Genomic DNA, 25,784 nt, shown 5'->3' with positions numbered 1-25,784 from the left:
GTGTGCAGAAATGGACAATATGACGCTATAAATTAAGGAAAGAGAAGAGTCGGAATATTACAAAGTGTGGAATAAATTATATGATTGGTTAGAAAAAGAAATCAAAATAATAAATTGGAGTGTTAACCTAATTAAGTTAAAATTAGGAAGTGTAAACCATTGAATTGTGTTAACCGGATAAGGACGGATTGGTAAATAGATACCAATGTAAATATAAGCATGTAGAGGAACAATTAAATAAGAATAGAGAATATATATCTATGCCGATACGGCAAACTATAAGATATGTAATGTTATGTCTGTTATGTGTTTTTAACGTGTTTTTGTTTTTTTGTTGTATTTTTCTTTATTTTGTTTTTGAAAGTTAAAAGTTTAATTAAATTTTTTTTTTATAAAAAAAATGACATTTTTGCAGCATCCCAGATGGAAAAAAATGTGCCGACTTGTCTGAATGTGTTGTGGCAGCTTTGACCACAAGAGGATTTTATTGTCTTTCTCCTGTGCTCCGATGTCTCTTAAGGCAGCACTAAATAAGACAACTCACTGGGATCTAGTCGCGAAGAGTTCCTCCCCTACACACACACACACACACACACACACGGGTGAAAGGAAGAAGCCTTGACCTTGAAAACTGCAACAGCAGGAAACAAAATCAACAGAGAAGCAACCCACTCAAAAGTTAGCAAGTATCAGGACAAAGCAAAGGCAATTGCCTAATGCAATGTGACAGCGTAATATAGTTAGGGAGCAGGAGAGGTTCGGTAAAGCCAAATTGTTGTGTCACATGCCAAGGCATTGGATGAGTGCAGCACTGCCTCTCTCTGCCCAGATGTTTCCATTGGATGACCCAACCAGGCTGAGAGCAGTCTGCAAGGGAAAAAATGCTTTAAGAAAAATAAATGTATATGGTCCTGCACTTTGACTGATCTACTGTCTTCTTGCCAGAACTATGAATCTATGTTCCCCTTGTTATGATTGTAGATGATCCAGAAACAAAGAGGAGAAGGGAATATCTGGGAAAAGAAAGATATGTAGCTTTTTTTGAAACCAGAGAAAGAACTGAAATTAGATTATGAAGCAATCAAGAGCCTGAATTATCACAGCAATCGTGAGAAAGCTGAACCATAATAACTTCTTTCCTTCCTTTCTTTCCTTTCCTTTCTTTCTCCTTCTTTCTTTCCTTTCTTTTTCATTACTTCCTTCCTTCCTTCCTTTCCTTTCTCATTCTTTCTTTCCTTTCTTTTTCCTTCCTTCCTTTCCTTCCTTCCTTTCTTCCTTTTCTTTCTCATTCTTCCAGTGTTGGAGCATTCACAACTTCTGGAGACAAGTTGTTCCACTGATTCATTGTTCTAACCGTCAGGAAATTTCTCCTTAGTTCTAAGTTGCTTCTTTCCTTGATTAGTTTCCATCCATTGCTTCTTGTCCTACCCTCCTCCGGTGCTTTGGAGAATAGCTTGACTCACTCCTCTTTGTGGCAGCTCTCATGTCTCCCCTAGTCCTTCTTTTTATTAAACTAGATTAAACTAAACTAAATTTGCAAATGGCATAATACTTGTAAGTACTATTGCTGTGATGGGAGAAAAAAACCCCGAAAATCTAGCCTGAAGCTACCAAATGAAAGACAAAGTTATAAGCGGTGATAAGACATTGCTGTCTCTTGAGCAAAGAGAGTACATTATAAGCAGATAAGCAGATAAAAAAAAAGATGTTGAGACTCTAGAAAGAGTGCAGAGAAGAGCAACAAAGATGATTAAGGGGACTGGAGGCTAAAACATATGAAGAACGGCTGCAGGAACTGGGTATGTCTAGTTTAATAAAAAGAAGGACTAGGGGAGACATGATAGCAGTGTTCCAATATCTCAGGGGCTGCCACAAAGAAGAGGGAGTCAAGCTATTCTCCAAAGCACCTGAGGGCAGGACAAGAAGCAATGGGTGGAAACTAATCAAGGAGAGAAGCAACTTAGAACTAAGGAGAAATTTCCTGACAGTTAGAACAATTAATGAGTGCTTCGGGAGAAGGGTGGTATAAAAATCGAATAAATAATAATAATAATAATAATAATAATAATAATAATAATAATAATAATAATAATAATAATAATAATAATAAGTGGAACAACTTGCCTGCAGAAGTTGTAAATGCTCCAACACTGGAAATTTTTAAGAAATTGTTGGATAACCATCTGTCTGAGATGGTGTAGGGTTTTCCTGCCTGGGCAGGGGGTTGGACTAGAAGGCCTCCAAGGTCCCTTCCAACTCTGTTGTTGTTGTTGTTGTTGTTGTTGTTGTTGTTGTTGTTGTTGTTGTTGTTATTATTATTATTATTATTATTATTATTATTATTATTATTATTATTATCTAAAAATTCCTACCAACACACTCCCTCCTACTACAGGAATGGGAGCTGGGCATAGTTTGACAATGAAATAGCAGGTGATGCATATGTGATGAGTCTTAAAGCTATTCATATTTCAATTTTCTCCTTTTATTTTTTCACACATTAGAAGTGAACTGTATGCACATTACGCCTCTGACTTTGTTAGAAACATTGATAGAACAATGACAGGAACAATCATTACTCCGATTCAGAAATTATTTTCTATCCAACAGAAGAGAGTATCTGTAGGTCAGAGTTGAACTCTGGAGTCGTTGGTGCTCTCTGACCTTATTTGTTTTCACGCAGACGTTTCATTACCAAACTACGTAACATTATCAGTGTTACAAGGAAGTGGTATTTGCTCTTTGTTCATATACAAGTGGCTTGCTCTGTCAGTGTTGGTGGGATCATTGTTTTAAGCTCAGAGAATACCAAAGACTCCACAGTTCAACCTGAGCTACACGTATTCTCTTCCACTGGTATTTCTTAACTTGGTTGTTAAGAGCAGGGGGCACAAAGTATTCCACAGCCTTTTCTGCGTTCAAGTATTATTTAGTCAGATGACCCACAAGTCAGGTATGTCGCTATTCTGAACAGCCGTTTTTTGCCTAGCCTATCCCACTCCTGGCATTTATTCATCAAGCAGAAGAGAAATGGTCTTGTGAAACAAAGTTCAAAGCCTTATGATCCAGTGTGAAATAATTTTTTTTTTACTACCGGTTCTGTGGGCGTGGCTTGGTGGGCATGGTATGGCTTCGTGGGCATGGCAGGGGAAGGATACTGCAAAATCTCCATTCCCTCCCCACTCCTGGGGGAAGGATATTGCAAAATCCCCATTCCCCCCCCCACTCTGGGCCCAGCCAGTGGTGGTATTTGCCGATTCTCCAAACTACTCAAAATTTCCGCTACCAGTTCTCCAGAACCTGCTGGATTTCACCCTGTCATGAACTATCATCTCAAAGTGATATCTTAGTCAAAAAGAAATTCTGCTTCTTTATTTACAATATAAGGGCCTCTGGTGGCTCAGACTGCTAAGACAGTCTGTTATTAACACAGCTGCTTGCAATTACTGCAGGTTCAAGTCCCACCAGGCCCAAGGTTGACTCAGCCTTCCATCCTTTATAAGGTAGGTAAAATGAGGACCCAGATTGTTGGGGGCAATTAAGTTGACTTTGTATATAATATACAAATGGATGAAGACTATTGCTAACGTAGTGTAAGCCGCCCTGAGTCTTCGGAGAAGGGCGGGATATAAATGCAAATTAAAAAAAATATATCCCCAAAGTTTCTCGCTGAGCATGAAACCTCATTATCCATCCTTTGATCAAAGCCATGTTTTCAGGAGGTTCAGGCCAAACTGGCTTATTTTGATTTAGAGACTTGGGCTTCATTCTGCGTAGGTAAGGTTACAACAATTTAAATGGCCACTAGATGTCAGGAAAGTGCTTGCACTATCTCACAGTCGCCATCTAGTTACATCTGAAGTTTTGCAGCCCAAATATCATAAGGCTAATGATACGCTTTTGAATACATTCATGAATTTCTAATCCACTGTGGAGTCCTTGGTATTTTCTGCGCTTAAAACAACAATCCCACCAACACAATTTGCAATCTTATGAAACACTTTCTGATCCTTGCATAAATTTATTTCTACTTAATAAACTTTTTAATTTATTAAACATCTTACTTTTAAAAAGTAAACAAAGCAGCAAGCAACGAACATTAAGACAATAAAAGAGAACATGAGAGCCCATTAATTGAAATATAAATGGAAGCCAAAGAGATAGCAAATTAAATTAACATTATAGACCACTTTAGGTCCAAGACAACTCTTGTTGCTATATAGAAAGATGCTGGATATTATTTTTAATGCAGCTGGGTTTAAAGTATTTATTCAGACTCTTCAGATTGCTGGAATAAAACACCGTGACTTATCTATGTACTTTATTTATTTAGAGATTTCTTCTAAGACATGCATCACTCTAAGGAGCTTACTGTATTTCAGAGCCGTACAAAATGTTCCATGCTCACAAGACAGTGCCGGAACTCTTGCAAAGAACTTATAAATATGATTATGAAACAATTATAAAAAATACAAATTATAAATCAGGGAGGTTGCAAACTTGCATCTTCTAAATTTTACATGGTCTATAAGAATAATGCTTTTTGAATATGGAAAGAAAGAAAAAGAAAGAAAAGAAGAAAGAAAGAAAGAAGAGGTGAAAGGGAGAGAGGTAAAGAGAGAGAAAGGGAGAAGAGGAGAGAGAGAAAGGGAGAGAGAGAAAGGGAAAGAAGGGCAGAGAGAGAAAGAGAGAGGGAGGGAAAGAGAAAGGGAGAGAGAGAGAGAAAGGAAGGAAGAGAGAAAGAGAGAGAAAGAGAAAGAAAGACAAAAAGAAAGGAAGGAAGGAAGGAAGGAAGGAAGGAAGGAAGGAAGGAAGGAAGGAAGGAAGGAAGGAAGGAAGGAAGGAAAGATGGATGGATGGATGGATGGATGGATGGATGGGTGGGTGGGTGGGTGGGTGGATTCTTCACACTGCATTCTGAACTAGTTTTATTTTCTGCAGATTTGCCAAAAGCAGCTTGGAGTAGATTACATTGCAACCGGTCCTTTGAAACTGAGATTTGTTACACATAATCAGGTAACAAAGATGCAAACAGTAAACCAACTTAATCTAGATTGAAGCATTCCTGGCTGCAACTTCCATCTGATTTTCCAGGTGGAAAAACTGGATCCAGCAGCATCTCAGACTGGACGCTTGATTCTCCAAACGGAAGTACTGTACTGACACATCTGAATCCTGTTTCTGAATTACCTGGCTTCCAGGAACATCTCTTATTATATCAACTTACAACAACAACAACAACAATAACAGAGTTGGAAGGGACCTTGGAGGTCTTCTAGTCCACCCCATGCCCAGGCAGGAAACCCTTCACCATTTCAGACAAATGGCTATCCAACATTTTCTTTAAAATTTCCAGTGTTAAAGCATTCACAACTTCTGCAGGCAAGTTGTTCCACTTATTGATTGTTCTAACTGTCAGGAAATTTCTCCTTAGTTCTAAGTTGCTTCTCTCCTTGATTAATTTCCACCCATTGCTTCTTGTTCTTTCCTCGGGTGCTTTGGAGAATAGTTTGACTCCCTCTTCTTTGTGGCAACCCCTGAGATATTGGAACATGTTATCATGTCTCCCCTAGTCCTTCTTTTTATTAAACTAGACATACCGAGTTCCTGCAACCGTTCTTCATATGTTTTAGTCTCCAGTCCCCTAATCCTCTTCGTTGCTCTTCTCTGCACTCTTTCTAGAGTCTCAACATCCTTTTTACATCGCGGCAACCAAAACTGAATGCAGTATTCCAAGTGTGGCCTTACCAAGGCATTATAAAGTGGCACTAACACTTCATGTGATCTTGATTCTATCCCTCTGTTTATGCAGCCCAGAACTGTGTTGGCTTTTTTAGCAGCTGCTGCACACTGTTGTTTACTAATTTACTAATTAATTAAACAATTTAATAAATAATTTAATAAATTATTTAAATTATTTAATTTAATTAATTAATTAATGTTTACTAATAAACTTACTAATTTTCAACATCTGTAGAAAAGTAACCTGTACATCAATCGTTAATTGAGTATGATACACACCAAATCTCCTGACATTTGGATAATAAGTTTCAGACACATAATGGAAAGACCCAGCAATTTGATAAGGCTCAGGTGGTGCGATGGCCTAGAAGTGGAGCTCTCGCCTCACAATCAGGAGGCTGTGAGTTCGATCCTAGGTAGAGGCAGATATTTTTCTCTCTGGGCACGATGAGAATTTATCTGCTGGATTAAATTCCACAATGGCGACAGGAAGGACATCTGGCCAGTATTTTTATTTTTATTTATTTATTTAATCATATTTATATACCGCCCTATCTCCCGAAGGACTCAGGGCGGTTTACAGGCAATTAAAAAACACATAAACACATAAATACAATATAAAAACAATTAAAAAAACTTATTCTATAAGCCCGTTAATTAAATTTTAAAAATAAAACCCAATTAAAACCCATAAATTTAAAATCTAGCTCAGTCCTGCACAATTAAATAGGTATGTTTTAAGCCCGTAAACACTCTACTCCATTCAGTTGCCCCCGCAACGGATTATGGGGTCATAAAAAAGGAGATGATTAATTTGATAAGGCTCTAATGCTGGGAAAGTGATGAAGCACCCAGAACTTCTGAAGGCAAACTGTTCCACCGATTAATTGTTCTCACTATCAGGAATTTTCTCCTTAGTTCCAGGTTGCTTCTCTCCTTGATTAGTTTCCATCCATTGTTTCTTGTCTTGCCTTCTGGTGCTTTGGAAAATAAGTTGACCCCCCTCCTCTTTGTGGCAGCCCCTCAAATCCTGGAATGCTGCTATGTATGCAAATAATGTATGGATTTCCAACTTTGAAGGATCTCCTTTTATGAAAAAGAGTGAAGAGCTTTTTCTCTTAAGCACCATGGGTGCTAAGAGCTGGAGGTGACTGTGATATAACCATTAGAGTCAGATGCAGCTTTAAATCCTCACTTATGCAGAAAGCTCTCTAAGAGTTTGGGAGGAAAATCACAATTTCGTAGTCTATCTAATTGATCTTGCCCGGTTGTTTTGAAGTTAAATGCAATTGAGAGCAGGGGTGAAATCCTACAGGTTTGGATCGGTTTGGGAGAACCGGTAGGAATGATTGGCATCAGTTCACCAAACCAGTAGCAATCATCCCTGAGGGCCCCGCCCACGCCCGCCTGGTCGCCTGGTCACCTCTTCCTCTTCCAGCTCGCTCACTCGCCGCTTCCGGCTACTCCGCCCACCTACCCACTCATCATGCGGCCCAGGTACTCGCCTCGCCTACTCAGCTCACCAAAGGTAAGCAACGCATGCCACCCGCTCACCTTTCACTTTGGGTCAGGGGCCAGGACCCAGGGACATGCGATTCCCTGAGGCCCCAGAGCTGCCGCCTGCTTGCTGCCTGCCTCGACTGGATCAGGGAATGAACTATTCCCTGGCTCCGACTGTTGTGTCTTGCCCGCTCTCACTGCAGCCGGGGTCTTCTTATCTGCTTCCGAACGCTGAAGAATGTCCTAGTATGCCTCCCGGCCCCAGCCCTGGCTCCATGCCTAGACAGGCTGAGGAGGAGGGGGCACCTCCCGGCCCCAGCCCTGGCTCCATGCCCAGACAGGCTGCGGAGGAGGGAGCACCTCCCGGCCCAGGCAAACGGAGCAACTAGACCCCTCCCCCACAGCATGTGAGCCTGAGGAAGGTTTATTACCAACAGCTGCCGACTGGAGTGACCCTCGCTTCAGAAGAATTGATAGGCGGCGGCGTCAGAAGGAAGGGAGGGGCAGGCCTGGATAAGTGCTGAGTCATGGAGCCACACCCCATGGCCTATATAAAGGATCTGCTTTCTGGCAGTCTCTGAGTCAGGCAAAGTCGAACATATCTTGCTGAAGTCACTTTCTGGTCTCCTGCCTGCCTTGAGGACTTTGCTAGGACTTTGGCAGAGCTGCAGAGGCACACCTGATTCGGATTTCCCTGACCCGGCCGTCAGCGGAGGAGTGGGACACGACACCGACCTTGCCCCAGAGCTGCCCAACTGCTCGCCGCCCGCTGCTTCCTCTCCCTTTGCCACGTGACATGACCTTACTTTCTTCCCACGGCTGGCTGCCAGGGAAGGCAAGCCAGGGCTGAGCCATCGCCGCTGGGCTCCCCGCTAGCCCGCATCTTGCCGCCCCTTGTCGCAAGATGCCTGCAGATGCAGCCTCTTTTTTTTCGGTATACCTGGAGGTGCTTCTTGTGTCGAAAGAGGCAGCAGCAGCTGCAGGCTTCTTGCACCATCGCCACTCTGTTCCATGCACCAGCTGCGCATGTGCACAATGTTTATTCATTCATCATTCAGCAGCAGCAGCAGGCAATAGTGTGCATATGCATGGCCGGCGCATGGAACAGGGCAGCAATGACAGTGGCACGTTTAAGAAGGGGAGTGGCTCCCGTAACTTTCACTACAAGAAACCTGCAGCCGCTGCATCTTTCAGCACAAGAAGCGCCTCCAGGCGCGCTGAAAAAGAGGCTGAGGCCGCAGGCATCTTGGGACAGGGGAAAATAGGCAGAATAGAAATGAAAAAAAAAATCCTACCGGGTTCTGTAGGTGTGGCTTGGTGGGGGGGTGCCATGTGACTGAGTGGGCGTGGCTGTGAGGGACGTCAAGTCGGTCACGTGCACTCAGTCACAGGAAACCCCCCACCAAGCCACATCCACAGAACCGGTAGGGAAATTTTTTAGATTTCACCACTGACTGAGAGCCATAGTTAATTCTAGACATAGACAGCTCTAGCAATAGCGCTTAACACTTATATACCGCTTCACAGTGCTTTACAGTCCTCTCTCAGCAGTTTACAGAGATAGCCTATTACTGTTGTGCCTCATCCTCCCTCCTCTCCTAAGCCGGACCCCTCCCGTCTCCACCCGGGCCTGTTATCAGACTCCGAGTCTGATAATGAAGATGAACGGCCTGTCATGCCTCCAGCCCCCAACCCTGGCCCCATGCCCGGAGAGGATGTCAGGAATGAACAGATAAGCCCGAGAAACATCACTCCTACAGCATGTGAGCAGGAAGCCAGCCACGTGCTGGAATTACTGACAGCAGATCCAGCTGAAGAGAATTCAAAGTGGGAGGATCCTCGCTTCCGGAGATCTGAGAGGCGACGCAGCACAGCAGAAGGAAGGGAGGGGCAGGCCTGGATAAATGCTGAGTCATGGAGCCACACCCCACAGCCTATATAAAGGATCTGCTTTTGGCATTCCAACCTTGAGTCAAGCAAAGTCTCATCTAGTTTGCTGGTATCGGACTCTATCGCTGAAGTCACAACGTCGACTCCTGCCTGCCCTGAGAAACCTCGGAGGAATTTGGCAAGCTGCAGAGGCTTCGTTGCCATGTTTGATATGGACTTCCTTGACCCAGTCATCGGAGGGGGAGGGGGACACGACAATTACCCCCAACAATCTGGGTCCTCATTTTACCCATCTCGGAAGGATGGAAGGATGAGTCAACCTTGAGCTGGTCAGGATTGAATTGCTGGCAATCAGCAGAATTAGCCTGCAATACTGCATTCTAACCACTATGCCACCAGGGCTCTTAGATCCAATTCTGTAAGATCCAGTTCTGTCAGGGTCCATCTCAATCAATTACCACAGATCTTCCCATGTCCCATCATTAGAGATTTACGGAATGTTAAGGGAGAGCCAAGAGTAGTGATGAAAACATCTGCAATCACGAGTTCTACTCCTGCCTTAGGCACACCAGTTTAGGCTTAGGCACTGAGTGATTTTTGATCCAGCCACTTTCTCTTAGCACTAGGAAGGAGGCAACGGCAAGCCACTTTTGAAAAAGCTTGCCCAGAAAATTGTAGGACTTGTCCTGGTGGTTTCCAATATGAAATGAATGGAAGAAAAAAAGATGGTGAGAGAACCAGTCACATGATTATCTTAGAAATGGTGACTGAGTCCAGATGTTGAGTAATGTTGATGTTGATGCCTTTAATTAACTCACACTATAATTTAAACTGGGAAATTCCTATTACAGCTGCCAAGATTATGTCCAAAATGGGTATTAAAGAAACTAGCGATCCCTGTTGTTCATATTTAACTGATTTCACCAGTTCTGTGGATTGTGACAGCCAACAATCAGTGATCCAATGGTTTAAACCAGGGGTCTCCAACCTTGGCCACTTTAAGACTTGTGGACTTCAACTCCCAGAATTCCTCAGCCAGCTAAGCTTGGAGACCCCGATCTAGAAACCCCACAAAGAGAATGACTATGTTCACCTCAGAAACAGAGCCATCCAGTGGTGGGATTCAAGTAATTTAACAACCGGTTTTCTGCCCTAATGATTTATTCCAACAATCAGTTTGCCAAACTGCTCAGAAAGTTAACAACCGGTTCTCCTGAAGTGGTGTGAACTGGCTGGAGCCATCTACTACATCCACTGGAGCCATCTACTCTTAACCCTAACCCTAACCCTAACCCTAACCCTAACCCTAACCCTAACCCTAACCCTAACCCTAACCCTAACCCTGGTCTTATTTTCAGGAAAACATGGGTATCAGTCTAGGCCAGGGGTCTCCAACCTTGGCAACTTTAAGCCTGGAGGACTTCAACTCCCAGAATTCCCCAGCCAACAAAGCTGGCTGAGGAATTCTGGGAGTTGAAGTCCACAAGTCTTAAAGTTGCCAAGGTTGGAGACCTCTGATTTAAACCACATTGTCACAGGTTGTGTTTTGGTTTGTAAGTTCGCAGGTAGGTTTCAAGAGTTTAAAAGAAAGTAGATTGTGATATCTGGTGGCCATGCAAAATCCAAGCAGATGTCAGCATCGCCATTGTACTTAAAACGCTACACAGGCCGGAGAACCCGGAAGGGAGACCACTAGGAGATCCCAGGGCCAGAGATTAGCCAGGGAATTTTTTTTAAAAAGTAAACCAATTCTTTTGTTTGTTTGTTTTCCTACATGATATGTCCAAGACACACTTAATCTGCAAATGCAGCAGCCTTATTCATTTCCAACCATTTGAGGTTGCCACGGTAATATCTTACTAATGCACTGTTAATGGGATTACACAATGAAGAGTATGACACTTTCTGTTGCCAAACAGTGAAGCAAAAGAGGCTCTAATGCACGAAGGGAAAATACTGCCTTGCAGCAAAGAGTTCAGCTCCTGCGGGATTTATGTTTTCAGAATTTAATAAACCGAAGGCAACAACAATGCATTAACAGTCCATATAATTTCTTGCACGCTTGCCTGCTGGCCCTGTACCACTGTAAGTTATGGGAAGAACAGCATCAGTTTGAAACGAAACGCATTATAAATTCTTCCAGTTTACTTCTGTAGCAGCAGACCCGAAGGGAAGCCAAGAAACCATTGCTCATTTTTATAAGTATCAGATTAAAAAATATCAATTAGTTTTTGAGTGAAGTTAGGAATTGCTATGTATTAGAGTTTAAGAAAGAAGGGAATTGATAGTGTGATGGTGTGATGGTGTGAAATGGAATATGTTTTATGTTATATTTTAGATTATGTTTGTTAGTTACAGTACCCTGTATTCTGTTCTGGGAAGTCTCGGGGGGGGGGGGAAATGGCGGGGGGGGAAGGGGAAGATTATAAATTGATTGATTGCCATTGTACAGGAATAATGGTAGAATTAAACAAGTTGGAATGGTGTAGAGTCGGGACTGCTCGGTAACCACTCCCAAAGGGAAAGGGTAAGGAAAGAGGAGTAAAGAAAGAAGAAAGTAGGTAGGTAGGAAAGAAGGGAGGGAGAAGAAAGGATAGGAGGAGAAGAAGAAGGAGAAGATAGAGGGTTAGAAAGATGGTAGTGAGAAGTGGGAAAGAGGAGGGGAAGTAGGAAAGCGAGGAGAAGGATGGTGGGGAAAGTCGAAGAAGGATGAGAAGGGTAGAAAGGATTAAGGGAGGAAGTGGCGGTCGAGCAGCCCTGATTGAGTATAATTTGAGTATAGGATTGATTGTTGGATAAGTGATTGTATTGTACACTGGTCAAATTATGGAAATTATTATGGAAAATAAAAAATTTTGCTCTGGAAAAAAGGAGAGAAGCAACCTGGAAAAAGAAACCGTTGCTCAGTCGTTCAAGCCCCCAGATCTGATTCCCTGAAGATGCCCAGCGCCAACGTATGATTGAGACATACATTAAGACAATGAGGATGAGCTGGTCGGTTTCCTTCTCTGGAGTTGTAAGTACAAAGGTGTCCAAAAGCTTCCTAGGTCTACCAATCTAGTAATGTACCTGTCAGGCGCAAATAATCAAGAGCATTCATTGAGTTCAAAGCACTGAAGAATTTATTGTTGCTACCTATACACAAGAAGGGGATGCGGTGGCTTAGTGGGTAAGACGCTGAGGTTCGAATGGTTGGCAGTTCAGCGGTTCGAACCCCTAGTGCTGCCGTGTAACGGAGTGAGCTCCCATTACTTGTCCCAGCTTCTGCCAACTTAGCAGTTCGAAAACACGTAAAAAATGCAAGTAGAAAAAATAGGGACCACCTTTGGTGGGAAGGTAACAGCGTTCCATGCGCCTTTGGCATTGAGTCATGCCGGCCACATGACCACAGAGACGTCTTCGGACAGCGCTGGCTCTTCGGCTTTGAAACGGAGATGAGCACCGCTCCCTAAAGTCGGGAATGTCTAGCACATATGTGCGAGGGGAACCTTTACCTTTTTTATACACAAGAATCTAGTCAACAAACGGTCAAAGCTAAGTTGGTGTTAGATAAGCATCCATGCAATTCGGGAGGGGGAGTGGCTGCGCTTGAATCTTTTGTGGCAATGCAATGATTCCAAACTAATGATACATTTAGCTCCACCTTCCAGCTCAACCTATTCTTCTCCTACACCTCCCAGCTGAACTTCAATTCACTCCCATGAAGAAAAAAATGTTCAAACAATTGTACTGTTTTGAAGTTATCAACTCCAGCATGAAAACAGGGCACTTCTCCCCCCCCCCCCAAAAAAAAACACCAAACAAACCACTATAGTCCATTGTCCTAGACCAGTTCATGGGAAGGTGATGGAAATTGGCTGCATGATTGGGTTGTCAATAAGTCAGCAGACATCACAAACACAAAGAACTGTAGGTTTTCTCTGCCAAGACCTGCCTGCCTGCATATGGGAGGACTCAATGGGAAAAAGAACAGGTAAGGTTTGATCAGACCCATTAAACATTTGAATTATTTCAATTAAACAGGGTTAGACAAACTTCAAATGCCCTCCATACCTCAAACATTTGGGCATCACATCTCCTCAACTTAATGGCAAAACAGCTGATTTTGGTCAGTAAGGTTTGAAGGACATTCCCTCCCCTCCCCAAATAAATAAACCAACAAACAAGATTGGAGAAATCTCTTAAGCTACTCCTTCCATCTCAGAAACGGACACTGCATCACTGATATTCAGCCATGCTGCCACTTGGATTTGAAGCCACAGTGATAATTTTGGGGGGAGATTTTTAAGAATTCCCCTTTCAAACATGAAATACTTCCCTTCAAAACTCCCAAAATACTTTATCTGACTCCATCTAATGGAATCAGTGCATGGCTAGAAGCCTCTAGCATTCTTCAGGATAGGTCTGGAGGTTGTCCATTCTTCAATTAGACAATGTATTTAGGTTGATTTTATTACCATGGATCTTTCAGTTCAGTTCAGTGGTGAAATCCAATTTTTTTTGCTACTGGTTCTGTGGGTGTGGCGTGGTGGGCGTGATTTGGCTTGATTGGTGTGGCTTGGTGGGCGTGGCAGGGGAAGGATACTGCAAAATCTCCATTCCCACCCCACTCTGGGGCCAGCCAAAGGTGGTATATGTTGGTTCTACGAACTAGTCAAAATTTCCGCTACTGGTTCTCCGGACTGCTCAAAATTTCCGCTACAGGTTTTCCAGAACCTGCTGGATTTCACCCCTGGTTTAGAGGCTCCTTGTTATATATTATGATGTTATTATTGTAATTTGCAGATGACACTAAGCTGGCAAGAATAGCCAACAGATTCTAAGACAAGCTTAGAATCCAAAAAGATTTTAGACAAACTTGAACAATGGGCCCTATCCAGGGGTGGGTTTCATTTACCTTTGCTACCGGGCCGCTCGTGCACCACTTCTGCGCATGCTCAGAGTGTATTTTATGACATCCGGATGGGTGGGCGGAGCCTCCCGCCACCCGCTGCTACCGGTTCGCCAAACCGGGACAAATTGGTAGCAACCCACGACTGGCCCTGTCCAACAAAATGAAATTTAATGTGGAGAAAAGCAAGGTTTTACACTTAGGTAGGAAAAGCCAAAGTACAGAGTAGGCAAACCCTGGCTCAAAAACAGTAACTATGAGAGGGACCTTGGAGTCCTAGTGGACGATCGCTAATGCTTGGTTGTATAAAGAGAGGCATAGAATCAAAATCACGTGAAGTATTAGTACTGCTTTATAAAGCCTTAGTAAGACCAGACCTGGAATACTGCATCCAGTTTTGGTCACCACATAACAAAAAAGATATTGAGACTGTAGGAAGGAAGTTAGCACCCACCCACCCCTCTCCTAGAAAAATATTCTAGGAAATATTAAGGCAGAATATTTTCGCTAAAAGAGAAATAGAAATCTTAAGACAGAAACTCAGCCCCAACTCCCTGCCCCCAGCAGATACTTTGGTTATTTGCAAGTCAAAAGGCTGGGCCAGCTTATCTACAACACAAAAGACAAAGCCATTAAGCCATAATAGGAATTGGCCAAAACCCCTTCATTACATCATCACCCAGCAAGATTCAACCAGGCCTCCGGCACAGACAGCCTACAAAGTTAGCTAAGACCTCCACCCCCTGGGAGTCTGACAGCCAATGGGATACATTTCTTGTACAGGAACAGGAAACTCTAAGGCAGGGCCCAAGAGAGTGTATAAATATATCCCTCTCTCCAGTCCATGTGCTTTTTTTTTTTTGCCCAGGACCCAAAAACCCCATGTGGTCCTGTCCACCATTAAACCATCTTTTTGAAGCAGTCTCCTTGTTTCCAGTATCTTTCTCCCCACTTGGAACTGAACCCAGATGGACATTTCTTCCAACAAGACTTTGGAAAAAGTGCAGAGAAGAACAACTAAGACGATTAAAGGCTAGAGCAGGGGTCTGCAAACTTGGTTCTTTTAAGACTTGTGGACTTCAGCTCCCAGAGTTCCTGGCTGAGGAACTCTGGGAGTTGAAGTCCACAAGTCTTAAAAGAGCCAAGTTTGCAGACCCCTGGCCTAGAGAGACTAAAACATAGGAAGAACAGTTGAAGAATTTGGGTTTGGCCAGTCTAGAGAAAAGAAGGCCTGGGGGAGGGGGGACATGATAGCAGTATTCCAGTATTTGAGAGGCTGCCACAAAGAGGAAAGGGCCAACTTATTTTCAAAACCAGTTGAAGGGAAGACAAGAAACAGTGGATGGAAACTAATGAAGAAGAAAAGCAACCTGGAATTGCAAAAGGCAACCAAGCTCAGAGAACACCAAGAACTCTACAATTCAACCCTGAGCTACAATATTCTCTTCTATTAGTCTACATCTCCTTGACCTGGCATCTTCTAGTTAGATTGCCATCATTCTTGACCAGCAGATGATGCTGCTAAGCCTACTGGGGAGTTACCGGATTAAAGAACTTTGACATGCTATAATCAGAGTAGCTTTTTTAAAAAAGAAAAAGAGAAAGAAAGAAAGAAAGAAAGAAAGAAAGAAAGAAAGAAAGAAAGAAAGAAAGAAAGAAAGAAAGAAAGAAAGAAAGAAAGAAAATAGTTGCTGCATCTCTGGAACAGAAAGGAAGGAAGCAGACTGAGAAAGCCACAGAATTATCTTTCCTTGCAACTGGATCTAAGCAGCCAATGAAGGGGGGGAAAATATAAATAGTAAGCTTGCTAAACAGACTCTTTTGGGGTGGATGAACAGATATGCTGCTACTGACGCTTGGTGCTTCCTTAATTCCAACATCTTCCAGATGGTATTTGCAGCCATGCATAGATCACTTCAGGGAATTGAAGCTGGGCAGTTCGCTAAACTGATGATAACAACCGGTTTAAGATAGAAATGCTCCTCTGGAGATTGCAGATAATACCAAGGCCAGCACAACGTGGATTTTAAGCCTGTCCCTTTCCCAAATCCTCAAGGTAGCTAGAGTAAAAGGCCAACTATCTGGAGAGCTGGGAAAGCTTCATGCGATGCTATTAGTAGTAAGAAGCTTAATACATCATTCCTTCTCACACCAGTGAACAGTACTTTTAGCCAAAAGCATTATATCAGCTAAATACAGGCAGGTGCAGAATAAGGTATGCTCGGTCAGTGCCTGACACAGAGAGGAAAAAGATATTCGGAATTATGGGATTAGCTCAGACCGGGAGGGAAAATAAATCTGAAGTCTGTGAGATGGATTTGTAACTGGCTGACAAACCATAATGTGTAGTCCTCAATGGACTTACTTCTATATGGAGGAAAGCATGCAGTGGGATGCCCCAATGTTTCATTTGAGGCCCAGTACTCTCCAATATCTTCATAAATGGTTTAGATGAGGGAATAGAAGGGGAATTCATCAAATTTGCAGACAACACCCAACTGGCACAAATAGCCAACACCACAAAATAAAGGTTCAAAATCCAGATCGTTCTTGGCAGGCTTGAACACTGGGCCCTGCCTAACAAAACGCAATTCAATGTGAGGTTTTACACTTAGGCAAGAAAAACCAAATGTACAGGTACGGATTAGGTGAAACCTGGCTCAATAGCAGTAACTGCGAGAGAAATCTTGGAGCCCTAGGGCAGGGGTCTCCAACCTTGGCAATTTTAAGACTTGTGGACTTCAACTCCCAGAGTTTATTTTATTTATTTATTTATTTATTATTTATATTTTTATACCGCCCTTCTCCGAAGATTCAGGGTGGTGTACAGCCAGAATAAAACAGTAACACAACAATTAAAAACAATATATCAATAAAAATCTAATTCGATTTGGCTAAGAGTTAAAAATAATAAGTTAAAAATTATAAAAGACCCTATAAAACCCTATAAACCCCATTAAAATTCCCATTAGGCCAGCCCTGTGGTTGAAGCTGAAGTAATCATTGAAAGGTAGGACATTGTGGTAGATAATTCCCCAAATCTCCTTAGTTAGATTTAACAGTTAACAGTAACAGAGTTGGAAGGGACTTTGGAGGTCATCTGGTCCAACCCCCTGCTCAGGCAGGAGACCTGTACTAGGGATTTGAATCGCCAAACTGCCGATCTTCCTGATCGACAAGCTCAGTGTCTTAGCCTCTGAGCCACCTAGTCAGGCAATTTTTGCAAGATTTGTTGCAAGGAAAAATAAAACTGGGCTACAGAATCTCAAAGCTTGATATGTGTGTTTGGTTTATCAATGAGTACACATTGAGCTGCAAAGACTCTAGAAAGAGTGCAGAGAAGAGCAACGAAGATGATTAGGGGACTGGAGGCTAAAACATATGAAGAACGGTTGCAGGAACTCGGTATGCCTAGTTTAATGAAAAGAAGGACTAGGGGAGACATGAAGCAGTGTTCCAATATCTCGGGGGTTGCCACAAAGAAGAGGGAGTCAAGCTATTCTCCAAAGCACCTGAGGGTAGAACAAGAAGCAATGGGTGGAAACTAATCAAGGAGAGAAGCAACCTAGAACTAAGGAGAAATTTCCTGACAGTTAGAACAATTAATCAGTGGAACAACTTGCCTGCAGAAGTTGTAAATGCTCCAACACTGGAAATTTTTAAGAAAATGTTGGATAGCCATTTGTCTGAAATGGTGTAGGGTTTCCTGCCTGGGCAGGGGGTTGGACTAGAAGACCTCCAAGGTCCCTTCCAACTCTGATATTATCATTATTATTATTAAATTCTATGGTGCTTTTGATTCAGTGGTGAAATCCAATTTTTTTTACTACTGGTTTTTAAGAGATTGCACAGCCATTTGTCCAGCATGGCTTGAGTAGGGGGTTGGACTAGAAGACCTCCAAGGTCCCTTCCAACTCTTGTTATTCTGAAGTCACTGTGCAAACTTTTATCTTTCTCCTAGCATGCTGACATCAGACACAAGTATAAAAATCACCGGGCTTCTATCATGACATCACATTCTCCCCATAGGCACCTATTTATTGTTTCCTGATTGCTTATTTGTACCCTATGACTATCATTAAGTGTTGTACCTTACGATTCTTGATGAATGTATCTTTTCTTTTATGGACACTGAGAGCAGATGCACCAAGACAAAACCTTGTGTGTCCAATCACACTTGGCCAATAAAAAAAAATTAAAAAAATATATTCTATGTTTCTGTGTCCAATTAAGAAAGTCAAGAACCAGGCAGAAGAATGAAGAATCGACTAGAATCCTACCCAGTCCAGTTTGAATCCAATCCAACACTGGAAGTTTTTAAGAGATTGCATAGCCATTTGTCCAGAATGGCTTGAGTAGGGAGTTGGACTAGATGACCTTCAAGGTCCTTTCCAACTCTTGTTACCATTACAGTCCCCAATTTCCTAGGTTCCACCAAACATATTTATACTTATAAATATATTTAGAAACAAACATAGATAAATGCATAAATAAATTCATAAATAAGTAATCATAAATTAACGAAGGAATTAGGAGACAAAACAGTGTTCGAGACAGTAGAAAAACTCCATTCCCATCTTCTCCGATCAATGGCGCTCATAAGCGCTGGCTTATATCAATATCTAGAGGGCCCAGAGTTTATCTAGTCCTGTTCTGAGACAAGTTACTTCATCTTCATCATTCCCATCATCGTCAAACTTGGGATGGAAGTTTGAGTACAATGATGAGATTACAAAATTTTTGAAGGGGCTGAGCCTTCCATCTTCCAAAAGTATTAGTCTTGTCAGAACACCAAGCAACATGTAACCAATCATATCCTTTAACTGTAATGCTGCACGGATGAGTCACTTTTGCCGTTGAAAATCAATATTTTATTTATTTATGATGATGCACTTGACTTTTGCTTTCCCGCACAGGATTCCTTCTTCCTTCTCAAGCAGAGGCCTCGCCAACCTCAGATCCCTTCATCTCGAACAGCAGATAATTTGCTCAGAGATGGGTTTCAGCAGGTTCTGACCAGTTCTGGAGAACCGGTAGCGGAAATTTTGAGTAGTTCAGAGAACCGGCAAATACCACCTCTGACTGGCCCCGCCCCCATCTATTCTCTGCCTCCCGAGTCCCAGCTGATTGGGAGGGAATGGGGATTTTTCGATCGACAAGCTCAGTGTCTTAGCCACTGAGCCACCGCGTCCCTTTAGGAGGCATATATATCTCTGAAAAAAGACATCTCCGTGGTCATGTGGCCGGCATGACTCAACGCCAAAAGTGCACGGAATGCTGTTACCTTCCCACCAAAGGTGGTCCCTATTTTTCTACTTGCATTTTGTACGTGCTTTCAAACTGCTAGATTGGCAGAAGATGGGACAAGTAACGGGAGCTCACCCAGTCCACATGGCACTAGGGATTTGAACCGCTGAACTGCTCAGCGTCTTAGCCACCTTAGCCTTATAAATAGATTGTAGAACAAGCCCTCTGTGGCTCAGACTGGTAAGACAGTCTGTTATTAACAGCAGCTGCCTGCAATTGCTACAGGTTCAAGCCCCACCAGGCCCAAGGTTGACTCAGCCTTCCATCCTTTATAAGGTAGGTAAAATGAGGACCCAGATTGTTGGGGGGCAATAAGTTGACTTTGTATATAATATACAAATGGATGAAGACTATTGCTTGACATAGGGTAAGCCGCCCTGAGTCTTCGGAGAAGGGCGGGATATAAATGCAAATAAAAAAAAAAATTTGGGGTTGTTTTTTCTTGAAGCACAAATGAACTGGTGTCGTGTCCCACTCCTCCGCTGACGGCCGGGTCAGGGAAATCCGAATCAGGTGTGCCTCTGCAGCTCTGCCAAAGTCCTAGCAAAATTCTCAAGGCAGGCAGGAGACCAGGAAGTGACTTCAGCAAGATATGTTTAGACTTTGCCTGACTCAGAGACTGCCAGAAAGCAGATCCTTTATATAGACCATGGGGTGTGGCTCCATGACTCAGCACTTATCCAGGCCTGCCCCTCCCTTCCTTCTGACGCCGCCGATTATCAATTCTTCTGAAGCGAGGGTCACTCCAATCGGCAGCTGTTGGTAATTGACCTTCCTCAGGCTCACATGCTGTGGAGGAGGGGGAGGGGTCTAGTTGCTCCGTTTGCCTGGGCATGGAGCCAGAGCTGGGGGCTGGAGATACTTGCTCTTCTTCAGCCTGTCTGGGCATGGAGCCAGGGCTGGGGCCGGGAGGCATGCTAGGACATTCTTCAGCGTTCGGAAGCAGATAAGCAGACCCCGGCTGTGGTGAGATTGGGCGAGACACAACAACAGGCTCAAATCATCTTGCTTTGAACACATGATGTGAAGGTCTAGTTCTCTGGAGTAAGTCTACAATCCTGGGACACAGGGAAAATAAAAGAAGAGGTTGAAGAGAAGCAAAGTAAATGGCTGCAATTACAGCATTGGAAGACCTGAAAGGTCAAGTTGGAGACAGACCATCTGGAGAAGATCTATTGATGTGTTTGCTAAGAGTTGACACCAACTTGTCACTGTCGATCAACCAAAGAACCCATTTAATCCAGATATCTCTGCAGGGCTGAAACGTTCAGGGAAGGCGGATAACTCTGAATGTTTAAGCTTTTGACTCAGAGACCACCGGAAGCCCTCGAACTACAACCATTCATTTAGTGACCAAAGTTAGAATGGCACTGAAAAAAGGTGACTTATGACTGGTTTCACGCTTACGACTAAAGCAGCATCTCATGGTCACGTGATCAAAATTTGGGCAATTGGCAACTGGCATGTATCTATGAATAGGGACGCAGTGGCTCAGGGGCTAAGAGGCTGAGCTTGTCGATTGAAAGGTCGGCAGCTCAGCAGTTCAAACCCTTAGTGCTGCCATGTAACGGAGTGAGCTCCCGTTACTTGTCCCAGCTTCTGCCAACCTAGCAGTTCGAAAGCGCGTAAAAAATGCTAGTAGAAAAATAGGGACCACCTTTGGTGGGAAGGTAACAACGTTCCGTGTGCCTTTGGCGTTGAGTCATGCCAGCTACATGACCACAGAGACCTCTTCGGACAGCGCTGGCTCTTCGGCTTTGAGACGGAGATGAGGAACGCCCCCTAGTTGGGAACGACTAGCACATATGTGCGAGGGGAACCTTTACCTTTTACCTTTATATATCTATGAAGGTTGTAGCACATGATCATCTTTTGTGACCTTCTGACAAGTGAAGTCAATGGGGAAGCCAGATTCATTTAACAACCTGGTTACTAACTTAACAACTGCAGCAGTGGTGGGATTCAGCCAGTTCGCATCTCTTTGGGAGAACCGGTTGTTAACTATCTGAGCAGTTTGGCAAACTGTTTGTTGGAAGAAATCATTAGGGCAGACAACCGGTTGTTAAATCACTTGAATCTCACCACTGAACTGCAGTGATTCACGCAATAATTGGAGCAAGAAAGGTTATAAAATAGAGGAAAACTGTCTTGCTTAGCAAGACAAATTTTAGGCAAAAACTGTGGCTGCTAGTTGAAGACTAGAGAAAGCGCAAAAAAATTCACGTTGTATCAAAGTATTTCTAACCTAAAGAGTCTCTTGATGCGGGTGAAGGAGGAGAGTGCAAAAGTTGGCTTGAAACTAAACATTAAGAAAACTAAAATCATGGCATCCGTCCCCTTTCAATTCCTGGCAGATAGATGGTGAAGAAATGGAGGTAGTGACAGATTTTATTTTCCTGGGCTCCAAGATCACCGCAGATGGGGACTGCAGCCAAGACATTAAAAGACGCTTGCTCCTGGGGAGGAAAGCTAGGGCAAATCTAGACAGCGTACTAAAAAGCAGAGACATCACCCTGCCAACAAAGGTGCATATAGTCCAAGGCGATGGTTTTCCCAGTTGCAATGTATGGCTGTGAAGGTTGGACCATAAGAAAGGCTGAGTGCCAAAGAATTTAGGCCTTTGAACTCTGGTGCTGGAGAAGACTCCTGCGAGTCCCTTGGACTGCAAGGCGAACAAACAAGTCAGTCCTAGAGGAGATCAACCCTGACTGCTCTTTAGAAGGCCAGATCCTGGAGATGAAACTGAAATACTTTGGCCACCTAATGAGAAGGAAGGACTCACTGGAGAAGAGCCTAATGCTGGGAAAAATTGAGGGCAAAAGAAGAAGGGGACGACAGAGAACGAGGTGGCTGGATGGAGCCACTGAAGCAGTAGGCATGAGTTTAAATGGACTCCAGAGATGGTAGAGGACAGGAAGGCCTGGAGGAATGTTGTCCATGGGGTCGCGATGAGTCGGGCACGACTTCGCAACTAACAACAAAAAAGTATTTCTTTGGTTCTATCACACACTGCCCCATCCCATATCTATCACAACTAGAAGGTGAACCCCAATTTTCCCCCTTTGGACAGATGCCACCATCTGCCCAAACTAACAACTCTTCCTTGTCATTTTGGAAATAGTTACCTCTTTTCTCTCTATTGTAATCCACCACCCCAGTTTATAAAAAAGCTAAAAATACTTCTGCAGAGAATTAATTTATTATCTGGTCAACAGACCTCTCTATATATACATTTTTGCAAATCAGTAAAGATTATATTTATAGACACAGCCAACAGCAACGATCACAATTCCATCAGAGGTACATAATTATGACTTGGCAGAGGAGCTCTGCAATTCATAACTCCTAAGTATTTCAGCAGGAAGTGAGATCAATTTAGGTGGCTTAAGGCAATGTGCCTTGAAGCAAAGGACAGTTAATAGCCAATAACCCTCCGGTTTCCATGAAAGCTAGCCTGACCCAGGAAAGCATAAACGGTTTGCAGAAATGACTCCAGGAATGACAGAGCAAGAAGAAGCTGTCCGGGCTATGTAGCCTAATCTCTGGCTCACTCTGAGAACCGAATGAATAGCATCTCAGAAGATGGATGTCTGGTCTCCACCAATGTATCAACTGCTCTGTTAGGCGAAGGCAAGGGACAGATTGTGCCAAGAATTTGTCAGAATAGGAAGAAGAAAATTCCTAGAGCGTTGAAGATTTTGCAAAGCATCTAATGGATAAAAGAAAACTCTTTAAGGGACATAAGAAAGAGCTGCTTTGATGGACCTGGCCAAAACCTGGCTTGATTCAAATATTCTTGTTTCTCATAAATCACCAATAAGATGTCTCTTGGATGCTCACAAGCAGGAGATGGAGGCATAACATCTCTCATCACTTACAAGTGGTATTTGGAGCACAAGCTAGTTCAGCCTAGGGATTGGACCATTGGACATGCGGGTGCTGGGCAGGGACTTGGACTTTCCTTTGGGTGGGGAAAACCTGGAAGCTTTCAGGTTCGGGTTTTCCCAGATGTGCCATTATGACATCTCTGATAAAATGGAACTTTGAGGAACATCAAGCCTCGGAGTCTTCTTTCGTTGGGGGTGTTACTTGGAACCCTGACAATAGAGTAGAGTAGAGTAGAGTAGAGTAGAGTAGAGTAGAATAGAATAGAATAGAATAGAATAGAATAGAATAGAATAGAATAGAATAGAATAGAATAGAATAGAATAGAATTCTTTATTGGCCAAGTGTGATTTGACACACAAGGAATTTGTCTCCATTGCATAAGCTGTCAATATACATACAAAAAACAAAGTGAGAAGTCATAGATCATAATCATAAGATACAAATATAAATCATAAGATACAACAATTGATAAATCATAATATACCAATAGGAGAAGATAGTAGGAAAGATGAGAGGTAAGAAAGATAAGAAGATAATAGTAATACAGCCCTACTACATGGGTAAATATCTTTAGGCAGAAGATTGCTGTAGGAGTTAGGTGTTTAGCAGAGTGATGCATTGGTGGCCGGGGTGGTGGTGGTGGTGGTAGAAACTATATTTGTGTGTAGTTGTTTTGGCATACAATGCCCTATGGTGTCTTCTTGAGGGGAAAAGTTGAAACAGTTTATATACAGGATGTGAGGGGTCTGTAGATATTTTCTCAGCCCTCTTTCTGGTTAGTGCAGTATACAGATCCTCAATGGAAGGCAGGATGGTTGCAATTGTTTTTTCTGCAATCCTAACTGTCCATTGCAATCCTAACTGTCTGTACTTTGGTTGCTGTGCCAAACCAGACAGATATATAGAGGTACAAATGATGGACTCAATAATTCCTCTGTAGAACGCAATAATTCTTCAATAGAGTTTTTGCTATGTTGTCTATCTTCAATAGACAACATAGCAAATAGACAACGTAGCATTGGTGGAGAGGACACCAAATTCACATAATTTGGTGTTCTCTCCACTGGATCCAGTGCAGAATAGAGACAAGATTCTCCTTTTCTGGTAAATTAAAAGTGGTGAAAAAAGATTCTGTAATGCTATCCTTGACCCTATAGCCTTGAGACATATGGCTAGGGAACTCAGCTCCCTCTTCCCCCCTCTCTCTATTTTGGGAAACTGAACAATCTCATAGGAAGTAAGTAAGATAAAAGTTTATTTTAGAGAGAGAATGAGTAAGTGTTAAAATCCCTAGATTGCTATAAGTAGTCACAAGCAAAACATCAATAGCAAGGTCAATAAAATCTATAGTCCTCCACGTCACAAGCCTTTAAAAGGATCTCCCAACAAAGATATAAAAGGAGAATATAAGGCTCAGGATGAACAAAAATTGATGCTAGTCTGCGCTTAATTTAGAAGGACCTTTGCTATAAAAAGATCCTCAGGCAAATCAAACACAATTCTGAGATTGCACAGACAGCATACATACATAGAAGGTAAACTATTAAGCTTAAACATCTAAAGACAAAATAAAAAAAATGAATCTTATGCATTATTTTTACCTAAACCTTTTTAAGCCTACTCTTTCCAAGACATTTTACAGGAATATTTTTTTTCCAGTTTCTGCTATATCTGGATTTTTCTTCTAAGAAGCCTTGGAATATCAGGCAGTTCAACTCTGAGGCTGTAGGGGAGACAGAATGAGCCTCCACTTTTTTCTCAGCCTCAGTTTCCAACTTTGTTTTTTTTACTTTTCAACAGACCAAAACTTTTTCTCCATCTAAACACTGGTCCCCAATTTTTCCAGCGTGGCGGCCTGGCCTGGTGTGTGTGTGTGTGTGTGTGTGTGTGTGTGTGTGCACGCATGCGCGAGTGGTAGGTGCACGCACACACAGCTCCATTTGTCTGAGTGGCATGCACAAGCTCCCTCCACTCGCACAAATGGAGCTTTGTGCACAAGCAGAGGTGTTTAAACGCCCGTATGAAGCTCCCATTGCACAAGCGGAGGCGGCTTGAGCAGAGAGCGGTTGTGCTTCATGCACAAGCGTAAGCGCCCTCTACTTGTACTGAGCGGAGCTTCACACACATGCACACTTGCCCATTTCTCCCGCTGACTGGTTTCTAACAGGCTATGGACTGGTACAGCCCCAGGGTTGGGGACTCCTGATTTAAAAGATGAGTGGTTGAGAGAACTTGGGAATGGAAGAACATCTTTCCCCCAGGGAAGATGCGGATTCAGACAAATGTCAACTTGCAAAGCATCCCTGGCCTGCTCTCAAGTTGCCATAGGCCGGAGGGATGAGAAACCAGCGAAGCAATACAGCCAAGTGGGCGAGCATGTCTTTCATAAGAGGCATGGGGTATACATTTTCCACGCACACACAGTTCAGATTTCTATAGTCAACTATCAAGCGAAAGGTGCATTTCCCCTCTCCCCCACATACAATGTCAGCCGACGCTGGGAACAGTGAAAACCTCCCCCCCTTCTCCATAAAGCATGTAAGACAATCAGTAGAGCAAACTTTTA

At 43.0% G+C, this 25,784-nt stretch overlaps 1 protein-coding gene across 1 annotated transcript in view; it reads right to left on the bottom strand.

Moving 5' to 3' along the window:
* Positions 1-25,784, bottom strand: part of KCNQ3 (potassium voltage-gated channel subfamily Q member 3) — a 237,720-nt gene that overhangs the window by 198,121 nt on the left and 13,815 nt on the right. The window lies entirely within an intron of this gene.

The sequence above is a fragment of the Ahaetulla prasina genome, chromosome 3 (genome assembly GCF_028640845.1).
Source record: "Ahaetulla prasina isolate Xishuangbanna chromosome 3, ASM2864084v1, whole genome shotgun sequence".
Taxonomy (NCBI): domain Eukaryota; kingdom Metazoa; phylum Chordata; class Lepidosauria; order Squamata; family Colubridae; genus Ahaetulla; species Ahaetulla prasina.
This window is presented reverse-complemented; position numbering and strand designations above follow the sequence as displayed.